This window comes from Anomalospiza imberbis, chromosome 4 (assembly GCF_031753505.1).
Source record: "Anomalospiza imberbis isolate Cuckoo-Finch-1a 21T00152 chromosome 4, ASM3175350v1, whole genome shotgun sequence".
NCBI lineage: Eukaryota > Metazoa > Chordata > Aves > Passeriformes > Viduidae > Anomalospiza > Anomalospiza imberbis.
This window is the reverse complement of record NC_089684.1, coordinates 36,485,104-36,499,127: the sequence shown is the minus strand read 5'-3', so window position 1 is coordinate 36,499,127 and position 14,024 is coordinate 36,485,104.

The following is a 14,024-nucleotide window of genomic DNA, read 5'->3' as shown; positions in this document are numbered from 1 at the left end:
AATTATTTTGACTGTCTCATTCACAATCTTCTCAGTTCCATTAATTGTGTTATTCTATACATGTGTAGTTTTGCTTTGCAAGAAAAATGTAGACTGTCTCAACTCCAAACCCAAGAACCTGCAGTATTTATAAAATAATCAGTATGCTTTCAGAGACACTAACTTCAACAACAGATTAATGTACAGTAAGGGAAATAGCTGCACATTTTCCCTGTCCTTTTTCTGAAGAAATAGCTGAATTGTTTCATCCCTGTTTAACCCAGCTTTCAATTTTCACTCAGATCCCATAGCTCAGTAAAAACTCTTTCATCAAAGAAATAAAAGGAAAATAATAAAAAAACTCCCAAACAAATGAAAAATAAAATCCTCCCAGTGCCAATTTCATTGCCAATCCTTTATGTGAGTTGGACCCAACTGTTTTCTATTGAGAATAAAACAAAACTCCAACTCATGAGGTCAGTAATCTAATTTTGCCTGAAGCAATCTGATAAAGAAAATGCCAAAAGCAAAGTGAATATTCTGCAAAGATAATAGGTCAAAGATAGAAATCAGTCTCTCAGGGCTGGAACCAGCTCAACCAAGGACTTATGCACACAGTTTTCAAGTCCTTTGCAGCCTCTCTCCAGGTCTTGAAACATCAAAAATTATATTAAATACCAATATATAATTTTCTCCTACAATTAATTTTCAATCCAGGCTGGAATAGTCATAATAACTAAATTTTCTGTGAAAAATCGCAACTATATTTCCAAAGACAATGTGGTTTGATGAAACACCAGGAATCAGAATGAAACATCTGCATGTAACAAATTCTCCTCTGGCAATAAACTTCAAAGAGCTATGGATGAATGTAGTACCTATTTATATGTGCATAATACATCTGCATTCAAACCTGTGAGAGGAGTTATCAGAAAGTTGTTTTCTATTTTTAGCAACACTCTTCATGTTTTTTTTTTTTTCCTTTAACTTTGTCCAAATTAAGTAGACCCAAAGAGGGGATATTGAGCATATTTCATTAGCTTAAGAGAATGTTAAATAAAGAAAATAACAAAAGGATATTCATAATGCCTTTTTGTTCCATGAGGAGGAGTAATTTCAAGCAGAGGATATGCATTTCTAACTGAAATGGGTAGAAGCCTCGATGCCACTTTTTAAAATTAAAAACACATCCTGGACTAATGCCAGTTGTAAAAGAGCTCCACCACTCTCACCTACCTAACCTGTCTCAGGATCCAGAGCTGGACTGAGACATTCAGCTGATTTTTCTTTAGAGTCAGCGAGGATGGGACTCTCCAGTAGCTCATACACCTCATTCCTTTCCTCACTGGGAATTTAGAGAACCCTTTGAGCATCAACCACCCCAGACAACAATCTTACGCTAAACACACAGTATTCAAAGGAGTCTTGAGACTGAAAGGTTTGGATTGATACCACTAGGTAGTTATAAAAACAATTTCATGGGCACCTAAATACTCTGTAAAATTAGATCTGGGATTTTCAGCAATTTGATTCATAATTCACCCTTGTTTTAGTGCATCACTCAGGATTTTGTACTCCCCTATTACAAAAACCATGATTAAAACTCAAAAAGTTGATCCTTCACCAATAGCTATCATGACTAGTAGGATTTCTTCTCTTCTTCTAGAGTTTCTGATAGCTTTTGAAATATGTATCTCTAGTAACCAAAAATCCCGCTGGTGTGATATTAAATACTCAGCTAAATGTCTTTGAAAAGATGATGCTCAACCAGCCAGTTATCAAGGTCATGCCATTATTTGTCACTTTATGGTCTGTTGATGAATGTGTGAAGGGAATGAGGAATTCACCTCTTCTCCAGATAACTCCCACAGTGTTACTCTGGAATAAAAAAAAAAAGGAAAGCTAGAGGTGCTTTGAAATTGCACAGTGTTTTTCATATTGTTTAATCAAATAATTTATTTGTAATTTCCTTAATAACCGACCTTGTTATTTAATGAAGATGGCTTTGTAATGATCAAAAGTTACATGTTTATGTAGAGTGTTTTAATAATAATTACTATCATTATTGTCTTAGGCTCTGGTATTTTTCAATAATTAGACTCCTACTTATTGGAAGGCATCAATAAAACTCAAGTTATCACATGTAAATATCTCTAAAAGGTATCTGAAGCAGCTCTAAATAACTAAAGAGGAAAGCAGGCTTGAATAAGTTTGGCTCAGAGTGCTGGATTTATCAGGCTGAATTTGACAATGCCTGTGTTGTTCGCAGCCCCGCCCAAAAGAGAAAAAAGGCAGTGGCAGAGCAATTTCTCTTCTGGAAGCAGGAACACTAACGGGAGTCCATCAGGCCACGGCCAATCTGTTTGCAGCGAGGTTCAGTGCTGGGAGCTAACCTGAGCTGACACAGGAACAGCTGCGGGTCCCACCAAGGGGATAGCGGGCACAGACCGTCTCCAGCACGGACACAAACACAGCCTTTGCGTATTTTAATCAGCTAGTGAGTGGGCAAAGCAGGAAATTGAGGCCACCCAACATTCTTTTTAGTGTAAGAAAATATAAACATAATGCTTCAAACCAGCAACACAGAAAAACGGTGTTTATAAATTTATCAGTCCTCTATGGACTAACTAATTAATATCATATCCTGAGTGTTGTTTTAATCTTTTATTTTTCTTATTTTCTTGCATTAAACAACCTTTCCTACACTTGTCTTTCTACACTTTACACCATGAGTGATCACTGTGCAACTTGCACAGTGCCTCACCTCTGCTACCTTTGCTGCTGAAAGAGTAAATAATTCTGGGGAGGCAAGCGCCAGTTCTGAGAGCTGTCAAAGGCAGTTTCTGTTGCCACAGAAACTAAGTCTTGCATTTTGCAGGTTCACTTAGTTTGTTTTAATTTCTTATGGTCTGAGAAAGATGGTGTTCCTCTTCTGAAAAATGAAAAATCCCTTGGCAATGGGGAAGTAACAAGGCAACAGTCTAGACACCTGTCCCAGATTTTCATTAGGCACAGGACTGTCTAATCCCAAGACTGATGGTGTGAGATGTTTTCATTTTCAATGCACAGGGAGAACTAAATTTTTTTCCATCTGCTTCGCCTGCTTAGTAAGTGTATCATTAGGTAGCCTTTTCTAAAGGCTTAATTTGAAACCTGAACTCTTTTTCTAGTCCAGTGACATATGAAAACAATCACATTACCAAATCACTGCATCCACAGGTCTCTCTAGATCCATCACACAGCCATCGTGCTATTGAAAACCTCATTGTCTTGTAATAATCCATTTATTAAAGTTTAAAATAGCCTAAAATAAATATTAGGCAAAAAATTTACTGCACTGAATGAGGGCAGGTGACAAATCAAAGACATGCTAAAAGCACAATGCAAATTAAAAGGGCACTTGACTCTTGTGGTGTAAGCAAGAAGCAGAATTTGAAATTTATATCATGCTCTTTTTGACAAAAGTAAGAATACCCAACTTCATACAGACTTACACTGCTGCTGCAAGAAATGAACCTGATACAGAAGACAGAAAAAAACTTCAATTTAATAGGGTAGATGGAGAAGAAAGAGATGAAATAAGGAGAGAGTGATTTATTTTTCACTGTGTCTCATAGTCAATATTCTTACATGAAATACATTTTATCTTAGTGCTCTGCAGAGTTTTGGAGAAATTCTATGCTACAAAATTTCCAGCATAATCATAAAACATTTGAGTTAAACATATGCTAGAGAAAATAACAAACAAAGGTATTAAATGGTCAAGAAGTCTTAAACCTATTCATCTTTTTACTTCATAATTGTGCTTTCCAGCTGTTGTTTCTTATGATAATGAATTCTGCTATGATCATTATGGACATCCTTTCAAGAGAGAAGATTATTTTTAATGAAGGGGAAAAAAGTCTTTGCTCTTTAAAATGTTAAAAAAGTCAGGTAGTTTTAGCAAATGGCAAGTAATTTGGAAAAAAAAAAGTCTTTTGTTCTTACACAAATTGTTGCAGTTTGCAAATTCTTTCATTACAGTGCACTTATTTTTATATACCTGCTAATGCTCTGGGGACATACACAACCCTCCTGTTGATCAAGGCTGAAGTGCTGGATCTCAAACCACATTTTTAAGAGAAGATGGCATATGTTTTGTGATTTATTTAAAAATGCTAGGGAAGATTACAGAATAAATGAGTGCCTTCTTTAGTCTTCTTACATTTTGTGTGCCTGCCTGTGCGTGAGAAACCCAAAAAAACGTGTAGTCTCCAATGAGCTCCTGAAATGCCAGCCTATAATTTGGATTGACATCAGGCAAGGAACACTGATGATTTTTGGCATTCCCATGTTTCCGAGCTGCCTATGAGTGACTATGCATATTAGACCCTACATTGGAGGATCAAAACTCTCTCCTCCTCTTTCAGCTCCAAGAGTGTTGTACCTTAACTCCTACCTGAGACAAGATCTGTGCTTAAATCTGCTCTTTGCTGCCTGGTATGGAAGGAACTGTGATGCCTGAGCCTGTCTGAATGGATCCTCAGTCTGGATAGTCAGGAGATGTAACAGCAGAGTATTTTTCCTTCCCAGTTTAGTCAATGGGCTACAGAGACCAAGAAAATAATTAATTTGAGTATTTCTGTATGTAATAAATGCAAACATATTTTCCCTAAATCCCAGCTCTAAAAACTAGAGACGCTTTTGAGCTCCATCTCTCAGGAAAAATAACATTTTTTGTCCATTTTTTAGGACAGGATTTTGATTAATTTTACACTTCTCTCAGTCTCCACAACTTTCAGGCAGCCCACTAGACATTTTGCACAACTTGAAAAATAATTGACTCCTTTTGATTAGTGAAAGCATGTAAAAAGCTCAGAGGTCCTTTTGCAGTCAGCCTACTACTCGTTGCTGTTTTCATTGCCCACTTATTAACTTTTAAAGTAAGGCTTCCCTAAAGTAGTAAGCTGAGAATTGGATTTGTTAGACCTCTACCCACTGCAGGATACAGTGGGCCCTCTAATGGATTTACACCAATTGGCCATGGAATACCAAAACGAGTGGTTGTAAATTTTGTTACAAAATATAAAACAAAACAAATACCTGCTTTAAATGCTCCCACTTTTCCAGAAATGTCAGACACACACTGTAGTATAATATTGGGAAAAAAAACATGAAAAGTATACACAAATTACTGGAAAATTATTAATCCTTTTGCTCCATCAATCTTTATTTCAATATGTACAATCCGTACCTATTATACTATATAGATAGGTTGAAATCTGCCTTAATATATACTCTTCATTTGTTATTTAGTGACAATATATTAAAAATAATAACCTATTTCTGCACTAAATTTTAAAACACTAGAAAATAAGGAAAAATTGTCCTTTCTACCTACCTTTCTTTGAGTTGTTCCACATGGATAAAGAAAACCTCTCTCAGTGTGCTCTGGGATGATCAGAGAAATGCAGAAGTTTACCCTTCCTCACCCCTCTGCCCTTCATAACCTCTCTGTCCTCTTGTCCTCTTGCCCCTTGTCAAAGGAGGGAAGAAATGAAGAATGGGACACTTGTCCTTTTTTATTCCTTTTGCCATTAGTCCAGCAGAACCAGAGCTTACAAATAAAGAGGTTATTTACATTGACACCCAGGGAACCCTCTCCAGTCAGGTGTCACATCTCTGAGATGGAGGAGGCAAGCATCCAGAAAGACCAGTGAGTCCAAGAGCTCTATTGCTTGAACTGGCCTTGCCAAAAGACCAGTCCTTCTACTTTACAAATGGAAAGGGACCAAGTGAGAACTGATTCATCTGGTCTTAAATGTCTGAAGTTACCCATTGTTCTCTGAGGCATTTGTCTAGGCTGGTCTTATTTGCCTACATGACAAAGAAAGTTGACAGTGATAAAGTCCAGAAGGGGTAAGTATCACTTAAAAAGAACCTTTTTAAAGGTGGATAAGGCAAATTTTCTCCTGAAAGTTCCTATGCCTTTTCACTGACAATACAATGTCCCAACTTACGTATGCATCATTTTCAGAACTATAGGATTTTATAGTTAGAGTTGTCCGAGATTGAGAAGTAAGATATATTCATTTGCCATCTGTATGGCAGTTGCCTTCTGTTAAGTGGGCAGTTTTCCTTATCTCTTCCACAACCAGTCCTCTCTCAGGGGAGACATCTGCTGATAATGGGCTATTGAATGTCACTGAATGACTGATAAGAACTATAACATCTCATTGTGAGATGATCCGCCCAGAGGGAGGAGCCAATCATTTTCTACCTGGATATAATCTTGACTTTCTGGAACACCAGCCCAGCTTTTCCTGCATTAGATTTCCTGGAAGAACAGCTGCCTCTTCCACTGCAGGTAGACTACACCCCTTTTATACAAGATTACTGCTCCAATAGAACTGCACCTGACACTCCAGAAGGTCTGCAGCCATAATTCTCATTTGGACTGCTGCCAACACCCTGACTAATAGGGTGTCAGGTTGTATTCTGACTCTGTCAGTGTTGTTTTTGTTCACTGCATTGTTCATTTTATCTTTTTTTTTTTAATTTTCTTCCCTAATAAAGAACTGTTATTTCTGCTCCCATATTTTTGCCTGAGAGCCCCCCTTAATTTCAAATTTATAACAATTTGGAAGGAAGGGGTCTACATTTTTCCATTTCAGGGGAGGCTTCTGCCTTCCTTAGCAGACACCTGTCTTTCCAAACCAAGACAAGAGTGCAACAATATTGTTTGAAGAAAATGAGACCTAAATTTGAAAAACTGGAAGGAAAGATATTTGAGGGAAATTTGAAGATTTGAGTTCGCAAAATGAACTCTTTTTCAGGCCGTGGCAATTCTGTTTCTTTCATATTCAACACGTATTTAAAACCTGGCAATTAAATTAAATGATGCATCTCCTCCAGCCATAGATTTACTAACTCGTATTAAAAGTCCACTGTTTTTTAGGAATGTTACATTTGAAAGCCTAACAAGGATAGTTCCTGTAACATAAGACACATCCTTGAAATCCTCAATTGTATAATGAAGGACAAACTGGCATCTGCAGTATCCAAAAAATTGCGGAGACTATGCATTAGGTCAATTAGTCTTTTTTGCATCACACAGTTCAGCCAGGGAAAATGAAGAAAAATAATGCTAACTTGAATTGTTATTTGTCAATATAGTGTTTGAATTTGTTATATAGTCTTTCTTGGCCTATCAGCTTTTGCCACACCATGCTATAAATGTGTTAAAGTCAATCATCTAAAATTACCCCTTGTGGGTCCTACTACAATGCATCTTTCATAGTTCTATTTGTCCAAAGTATCTATTCTTATTTTCTAGGCCATCCTTTGAAACTTGTTTCTAGTTCCATTTCTCTCTCAGCAATGTCTGTCCTATTCCATAGCATTTCTAAGTCAGCATTTCTTATCTCAAAGTTTGCATACAGATACATACTATATGAGCCTTCTGTCAAGCTTTAAAAATTCTCTACAAATCCACTTCCCACATCTGCCAGTCATCCCTCCCTCCAGTAGCTCAGCGAGTACTTCCCAGTGCATGCTGCTACTTGTTATCCTGTGTATCAGTACAAGAGGAATAACGCGCCATCTGAGCGGGAGCACACAAAGGCTGTGTTTGTGTCCATGCTGGAGATGGTCTGTGCCCGCCATCCCCTTGTTGGGACCCGCAGCTGTTCCTGTGTCAGCTCAGGTTAGTTCCCAGCACTGAACCTCGCTGCAAACAGATTGGCCGTGGCCTGATGGACTCCCGTTAGTGTTCCTGCTTCCAGAAGAGAAATTGCTCTGCCACTGCCTTTTATCTTTTTTTTCTCTGTTAGTGATCCTGCTTCCAGAGGACAGATCGCTGATTGCACAGTGCTGATCGTCTAGCAAGATGGAAAACACATTAGCCAAAATCATGTGGTTTTAATAAGATAGGAACCCGAGCTGACTTGTTTTATTTATTAATTTGAGAATACCCACAGAAAACTATCCTTTACCTTCAGGAAGCACAAAAAGTAGAACATCTTACACATTAATTTTTTGTCCTAGTAGAGGTTTTTATTCTGAAAAGAATAAACATGAATTCTCTATTGCTTGATTTTATGATCATGTATCTGCCCTAATACATATAATTATTTTGTATGCATTTTCATGCTTTGTCCATCTATTTATTTCTTAGATTAACTTCCTAAAATGTTAGTTCTATGACAAATACATTTATTACCTAATATATGAATCTATATTATTTTTTTCTGATTACCATAAAAATTAGATGATCCAAAGAAGTAGAAATAAATTAAGTCTCATTGATTTCATTTTATCATTAAGTTTACATTTGAAAGACTAAGTGGATTAATATTCTTTCATACACATCAAATGGCTTGGAGAAAGTGGGTAAGCACTGTACCTGTCCCCTCAGAAACAAGGATTTTGAAGTTTCTGTCCTATATTTAATCAAATGTTAATATTTTACAGATAACAAAATAATTACATTGCAGGACAATAGAATTTCAAGTCTGAAATAAATTGTTACCAGCAGCTAAAATTGAATTTCATGTCTGTTGACAAATGACTAACAGTGAATAAAATTGTTAAAAAAAAGCAATACAAATAAGTACCAACAAGTTTTCAAAATCATGCATTTTAAATACTGAATTATTGTTAAAAGTTTGAATAAAATTGACTATAAGAACAGCTGGTTGGTAATTATTAAAAAATGCATATGCTGTAAATTAATACTTTTTACTAGTTTATTAAACATGGGAGATCTATTCAAGCATTTAATTGGCTTTAAATGAAACAACTATGAGGAATTCATTAGGTATTAATTAATTGCTAAGCAAAGAAATTGGCACTTACTCATTAATTTGGTTGATACCTTCCTTGGCCTAGTCCTAACACACAATTTCATCAGTATGTTTTATACATGTGATTATGGCTGGATTTTAGAATCCAGCTGTTTACCTAAGAAAGTGCAGTGATCAGCCATCTGTAAACAGGAATGGCAGGGGCATTTACAGAAATTGTGCCAAATTGCTGATAACTTCACAGATGTTTTGATCTGATAAAAGATCTCTTCCAAATCTTGTCTGAATTTACTTTTGCCTGTGAAGAAATAAAATAATTTCTTTTTAAGACAATGTATTCTGTTTCAGAGATCACAGTGAAAAATGCATAAACTACAGTGATATCAGTTAATACTGCTGTAGGTAATTAAAAATCTTACAGCTCAGAAGACATTTGAGCCTTTTGGACTCTTTGACATTGATGTCATTCCCATGATCATATTGCCAGTAAGTTTGGAAAGAACTATTTCTCTTTCTTATCTTCATGTATTATAAAGCATTTCAAAAGAGCAAAGAATTCAAAAATAAAACATCACAGGGAGATTACTTGAGTTCTTGTGTGATTATAGTCACTGGCTTAGTGCCAGCTTACACCACCTGAGGTGTAGCATAATTGCCCAAAACTTCCGTGCTTGTCATGTTTTATTTGTTAAGGGTCTGTCAACATTATCACTATAAACTCTAACTAGCAATGATAGAAAAGTGATACTCATTTTAGAAAATATGAATTCACGCAGGTAGATACATACATAAGGTGTCTATGTGGCCTATATAATTTGTATATACATAGACTTTATTTATTTATGTCATTAATTTATTGCTGTATAGTAGTCATATACCATATGTAAAACTTTATTGTAAATATATTGAATATATATAAAAGTACAATAAGATTTTTCATGTATACGTACATATATATTTTATATAATCTATATTAACTCTTTCTTTAATGCCATAAATACAAATGTTTATATTTACATCTGTCTATTAATTGCAGCCTGTTTGTACCTATTTGTATGTAGGAACCTCATTTAGATTCCATAGTGAGATATTCTGTGAATTGTTGTGTTGAATGTTAATGAAACATAGCCTTCAGCACTCAAATAGGTTTTTTACTAAAATGTTCACAGTGGATGACCTGATAGTGAAATGCCTAATCAATTAATAAATAAATAGAGTCTAAACAATACCGATATAGCATTTGCCATCTGATTTAAAAAAATATTTATAGATTTATTCATTTTCAATAGCATAGTATATTCCCAACTATGAGATTTAACAAGAGAGGAGTAATAAATAGAAAAGTAAGGGTTGAAGTCAGAAAAAGAAAGGATCAAAAAATAGTGGAGCTGGAGAAAGGGTGTTTTGGAGTTGAGAATGCAACTATTTGAAAAATATTTAGAGAAACTTGTGTGAGGTAGGGATCAAACTTTCTTACTTCAGAGGATTTAAGATGAGGATATGTTAATCAATCTTAATGAATATTTCCTAGAAAACTATGGTGTTGAGCACACTACAAGATCACAGAGCATTCTATGAACCAAGTCATCTACACCACTGCACTCATTTTTCTGACACAAAATTCAATGGCCTCATCCCCTTTGTGTCAGCTGAGAACTGAAAAATGCGAATCTCAGTAGAAAATCCAGTCCATCCTATATCTAGGGTAAGTTATACTGGAATAAAGCTATCTAAAGATTTACAGAAAGTTCCACATGTTCACAAATAACTCCTGAATTCAGTGGGAGGAGTGAGGGCAGAGGTGTATCTGTGTGCATTCATTGTCTATAATTTCAGCAAGAATACCGAATCATGGACATTCTTGGATACAGTAAAACACAAGTTTCTTCAGCTGGGACCCAGACTCTGGGAGTGCTGCATCAGTTACTCTGCAGCAGCTGCATTATCATGACCCATCAGGATAATGGAATGGAAAAAGAGATAGCAGTGGTTTTCCACATGTAACTTACAGAGGTGTTACAATTTTCAGTTCAGGGTGCTGTACTCTAAGATCTATATTAATAGGTCTTTGATAGACAAACAGAATATGGGTTCATGTTTCACTTTAAAGCCTATATTACTGAATGATGAATGAGTGGATCTCAGTCTAGTTTATTAAAAACATCTGTAAGTGATAGACATTCACACAGTTCTTTATTGGTTTGTAAGAATTTATCAAAGATGAACCTAGGATTCAAATTTAAGGAAGGTATAATGGTTTAGACATAATTCAAATTCACAGATCTAAGGGTACAGAGAAATCCTCATGTTGGATATCCAAAAGCCTCATTTAGAGATGGCTGTCTTAATTTTTAGTATCTCTGATTTCTGACATAACAGATGAACTTGAGTAATAAAAATAGCACTGCTTTAAGACTACATTGTGAGCTTGCTCTGCTCCTGTATCACTTCAGAAACATTTCTCTGAATGCCATAGCAGCGCCACAGGTGTCACTGCTGATATCCAGAGGCAGGATAGTTCACATGACAGTGAACAACCTTGATCACAGATCTGGGTGTTATTCTGTGCCGTTCTTACCCACAATCAGTAATGCAGTATCCTGGGAGTGGACCAACTCAGTCAATATTCAGACAGAGGGTGAATTATTCATTATAAGAGCCCTTGGTGAGCAGTGTAACAAACATCCCACTGTAGTATTTTTCCACACATTTCCCAGTTTGATAAGACATTCCTCCTTTTTTTTTCCTCAAAAAAGAGGAAAATCCAGAAAGTGGACTGTTTTTTTCTTAAAGATATCAGTTTCATGGATTTTTTTCTCTTTTTTCCTAAATCAGGTCTGAAATTTTTAAGGCTGGAAATACCTTGAGGTAATGCATGATGGATGTGTGAAGCAGAGAATATGAATAAAGAAACACCAATTGTTATGAAAAAAAAAAGTCCAAGAGGCAAAGAATGGTTTCCATTCAGTGTGATCAGCCAAGCACAAAACTTGATTCAGTGTGAATGGGCATGAGTAAAGCTGTTTAAATGGAAATAAATATGACTGTCAACAGAAGACCAGGAATGTGCACTTAAGAGTGTGACAGGATTTTTGCAAGCACGTCAGATAACAATGAGAAAGGAATTTTAGTTTTTGTAGCACAAAAAGTCTAACACATCCCACTCTTTCAGAATAGAAAACTCCACTTTATGAATGAACCATTTATCCCAAGGGAGAAATATGTAGGAAAAATTAGGAATATTTGTAGGTATGTGCTAGAAACACATGCTTGTTCCAAAGATGCCATTGAAATGGTAGGGTGGTTTTGTAAAACCTAACTGAATATGAACAATGATTACATTTGGAAAATATAACCTATGAAACAACAAGTAAATTATATGGATAGTTTTAATCTATTTGGGTTTTTTTTTTTTTTTTTAACAACAATAAAAACCAAAGGGGAAACAAGCATGTTAGGAAAAACGTTAGGTGCAGGCAGATTTTTGCTCTGTTGAAGAGTTTAATATCAATTTCTGATACTCAGTTTAATTTTAATGAATCTTTATTTTATCCAGAAAGAATGAGACATTCTAGGTGTCCAGGACCCTAGGCCTCTACTCCCTATTAAACTGGTAGTGTTTGGAGATGCTTTTGACAAAGAACTCTGAAATTGTGAAGCTTGCTTGCCCCAGAGAACTAAGGGGCTCCTCACTTGTATGCAACATGCACACCTTGATGTTTTAGGTAGAGTGGGTATCATACATAGCTGTGGCCTTTAGACCTCTAAGGGGAGAAGATTATTTTTAAATAAACACATTTTCAGTGTTTGTGAAGGTGCTTCTGACATTATACATGCATTTTTATTAATAAAAATGGAGTTCCTTGCTCTTCTAGAAGTTAAAAAACAGATTGATTTTTACTTCTGGGCTTTTGCTAATATCCTATAGGTGACACCATACAGACTTAGGACCAGTAAAAGTATTACATGAAACCTTGTAAGGTTACTATTTTACTTTATTACCAAGGACGCCAGGTGTCTTCAGTATCACTAATATACCTAGCAAATTTAGGATCGTATAATGTCAGGCATATATAAGGAAAATTTTACTTTAATATATGCATTTATTTTATTTTATTTTATTTTATTTTATTTTATTTTATTTTATTTTATTTTATTCTATTTTATTTTATTTTAGTCTATTTTATTTTGTTTTATTATTTTATTTTATTGCTTTGGGTTTTTTAATTTTTTTTTATTGTTAGTCGTTACAGGGAGGAGACCTGTTAAAGGGAAAACATGTACAAGACGTGATGAGTTGATGTAGTTATATGTCTAATTTTATGCAGACACACATGTATGTGTGTGTATATATATATATATATATATGTAGGATACAATGATATTCTGCATTTCTGTGTATTAGGAGTTCTGTTTCCTTCCCTATGCACCATATGCTGAATTTCTCCATCTTCTCCAAGTACATAAAACTTTGAACAAAAGTTACTTTTAACTCTATTATTGCCTCCATTTGAAGCAGAAATAAAATTTAAGGGGAACATGATGTATTTTAATCACATTTTGATTATTATGAATTACAGGAACTTCCATCCCTGTTTGGGTAAGCGTGAGTAAAATGAGGTTGCTTTTCTTGCCTCTAAAAAGATTGTTAGTACAGCCATCTTCCTATGTAATGTTTTTCTGAAGAGCAGCCTGCCTTATTCACAAAGATAGAAAACCTAGAAAAAAACCCTAAGATTTAGATTTTAACGTTGTGCTCAATTTGAAAAACTTGATGCCAGCTGAATTTATATTTGATATTCACATTACATTCAAGGTGGAAAGAAATAGGAGCCACAGCATCAATAAAACAAAGCTAATGTATATGTCAGCTTCAATATTATACCTCTATTATTGGAATTCTTCGTTCAATAAAATGTCTATGTTAAACCATGGTGCAAGCCTTAATATGAAATCTAACTTTTCACAAAATATTTGAAGACTGATACATCATTTATCGTAATCACCTAGACAGGCTCTGGCTATAGATTGGAATTAAGTCCTCTGAAGCAAAGAAGGGTTCCTCTAGAGATGTAATTTTTTGGTATAAGTAATCTCCACTGTTTGTGTCCCTGATCCCTGAACTGGCATAAAGACTTGCTTGACATGGAAGATGAGTTTCCCCAGTGACTGTGTCCTGTATTCCTCCTCTAAAACTTACAGATGGTTATGCTCCAAATCTTAAAGAACACTGGTGCTCAAGAAGAAAAAAAAAAAAAAACT